Source organism: Halyomorpha halys, unplaced genomic scaffold (genome assembly GCF_000696795.3).
Source record: "Halyomorpha halys isolate HHAL.00 unplaced genomic scaffold, Hhal_1.1 Scaffold490.1, whole genome shotgun sequence".
NCBI lineage: Eukaryota > Metazoa > Arthropoda > Insecta > Hemiptera > Pentatomidae > Halyomorpha > Halyomorpha halys.
In genome coordinates, this window is record NW_027106788.1 from 78,402 (window position 1) to 81,514 (window position 3,113).

Here is a 3,113-nt window from a genome sequence, read left to right on the forward strand (position 1 = left end):
GTGTCCCTTTTTCCCTTTTTTTTTATTATCATCACCAGACTTCACATAAGTTATACATACATATACATGGCAGGTATAGTGTATATATCTTCCAGAGTGAATAGGTCTTTGCCACCATTTTGTTTCTTTTTCCCGATTCGATTTTCTAATTAAAAGCACATATAAATGGTATTTTGTTTTCCATTTCAAATTCTTTGGTAAAATTTAATCTGACAAAAACAAATCAATAAAACGATAACGCAACTACATATAAAAATAGGGCCACTTTATCCAAACTTTACACCATTACGAAAAATAAAGACAAAAAAGTCCTAACATCACTCTATTATATTTCATACACTTATGAATCCCCTTTGAAGAGAACTGCAGGAAATCCTATTTTGATAATTCAGAACAAAAGAAGGGTATATCAACACAAATATAGTTGTACCTCTATAACAAACCAGACCAAACTGGTCTCAGCACACATTTTAGATAAACAAAACATAAATTCAAATTTGAAACACCAAAAATCATACATTGGGAAAAATACAACTTTAAGCGAAATTTAAAATCATTAAACCAATGTGTAAATAACTAAACATATTCAATTAACCTATCTACATCCATAAATCCAGCAATTGCTAGTTATAGGATATAAAATGCACGCTCATTATCGCACGATGACTTTCGGTAAAATGCAAAAGTTTATCATTTTCTTGAAAAATACGACAAAAAGAGAATCTAGTACTGATGGTATATTTAATATAATTGATTATTGATTGTCACTTACAGACTACCCCAGTCTCACACCTTGGGGCTCTTTCATAATAAAAGCGAATCGTATTAGTCAATAAATACAAGTACATAAAATATAAAGTACAATCACTAATACATTTTGTTTCCTGATTGGAACGACTATTAGTTATTTTACATGAGTTTAAAAGTAAAAAATTATCTGGCAGAATGTTGTAAGTCAGTGAAATTGTACCAAATGCATGGTATTAGTTTGTACTTTATGATGAAACAGGGCCCTGGTCTGGATTTAAATAAATTATGATATAAAATTCCCTTACCACTTGTTGCTGTATGGTTAAGTTACTTCTCTGATACTGGGCTGTATTCGGTTGATAATAAAAGATCGTCATGCAAAACTCCGTTTAATATTAGGTTGGAGGGGGTTTGTGGTTCACACGATCCTTTGATAAAAATTCCTCCGCCTAACAAGGGCATTTTGGAAATTAGTTATCCTTGATAATACCACGTTCATACAAGGGCCGATCCAAAAACATCTTTAAGGAGAAGAGAAAAAAGAATTCTTCCAATTACATAGGTCAGTAAAACTTCCTCAGTTTGTTTCTTTTTATACATATTATCTTCTTTATCGAAACTATCTTTTTTTTTTGGAAATGTCTGTTAATTAGGCAGGAAATTAATTTTATCTCTTTTTTTTTCTCACCCTTCTATTTATTTTATAATCTCAAACAAAACCAATACATACCACAAAAATAGGAATATACATAAATACCCTTTCTTTGCCTGAAGGGCATTTTAAGGTAGGTTGTGGGATCCGCTGTGTGCAGGGGAGCACTGTGGTGCTTACTCGCTGTCTTTACATTTAAATTTTACATTAATTTATCTTTTTTTCTACTCACCTCCTTTATTAAATAGATAAATAACATTATTAATATATATCTACATATATACATACGTAATTGGTGCCCTTCCTTTGCCAAACATGCATTATAAGGGATAGGGCTGGGTCCACTGAAGGCGGGGTTTACAATATTGGCCCAGGAGCCGCTGGCCGGGGGGTACAAAGAACGGGGAAAGAACGCTCCACTAGGGGGCTAATTTTTTTTTTTCGTACCCTCCATTGAAAATAAGATGATGTGGTACAATAATGTCAGTTGAAGTGTGCTGCCTTCTTCTACCCATGGTTATTTTAAGGGCTATGTCGAGTGTACACTGTGTGTGCAGAATCGATGGTTTGGCAAATTTTACCTTTTTTTTTTTTTCTTTTTTTTTTTTTTTTTTTCATACCCTCCTATAATGATGTTATTGAATATCTGGTACATACATATAGGAGGTATGCTATATGTATATCTGGATGATGATACCTTGGATTGCCTTTTGGCATTATAAGGTTAGGTGAAGGGTCCATTGAAGGTTGTTACGTGGTTGTCTGACGCTAGTGGATTATTGGAACGGGGAGGGGCCGTTCCGCTGGTAAAAGGAGAGAAGTTTGGCAAATTTTACCTTGATTTTCATAAGCTATTGATTTATTGTTTGAAAATAAGTTCTACGCGACGAGCTGTTATTTAAAATAGATGTATACCGGAAGGTGTTTTTCGTTTGCGTAAGAGTCAACTTTTGAACTTCACCTTCTAAGATTTTATTCAAATTTTACACAGATTTATAGGTATAGACATGGAAAAATGTGAAATGACATTGAGGTATGTCCACTCGTTATGTATTACGGAGCTGTTAATTCCTTATAAATAGGCTAAAAAAAAAACAGACGTCAAGTTTTGCAATCGCTGTAGAAGCTTTCCTAATTTAGCTAGAGATATGGAATGGGTGTCATACAGTATATTCCATCACCTTTCATATGATGTGCAACGCAACATAGGTTTAACATTTATCAAAAGCTAATTTAAAATCATTATTTTAATTTTCTTAGAATAGTATCCTTTAATAATACCCCACTTATCCCCGTTGAACATATCCGTAACTGAGGACTACATCTGGACCAATGACTGACATGGAATCCTCTTTATCATATATTTGTAATTGTAATTATATATAAATAAAGAGGATTTGAAAATAAAAAATGGAATCCTCATACAAGACTGAAAAGACAGGAAACTGCTCGTCGATTCCGATTATTACAACATTCACTAGATAAACGGTCTAAACTTCCATTCCATTACAAAAGACTGATCTACATGACTGTTATAAGGCCTATCTGGACTACGGAGTTGAGCTATGGGGCTCCACTAAACTCTCGAATCCAACTCTTACAGTCCAAAATCCTTAATGCTCCTTACTTTGTCACAAATCAAATCATCAATCAGGACCTCAATGTTCTATATGTTGCCGATTTGACCAGAACCAGATACCAATCCTTCCAT

General features: G+C 33.6%; 1 protein-coding gene across 1 annotated transcript in view; it reads right to left on the reverse strand.

Moving 5' to 3' along the window:
* LOC106683494 (fatty acyl-CoA reductase wat) overlaps positions 1-1,103 on the reverse strand; it is a 14,139-nt gene extending 13,036 nt beyond the window's left edge. Inside the window, exon 1 of the mRNA XM_014424995.2 lies at positions 1,056-1,103. The gene's annotated coding sequence lies outside the window, so the exon portion shown is untranslated. The remainder of the gene's footprint in view (positions 1-1,055) is intronic.
* Positions 1,104-3,113: the final 2,010 nt, after the last annotated feature.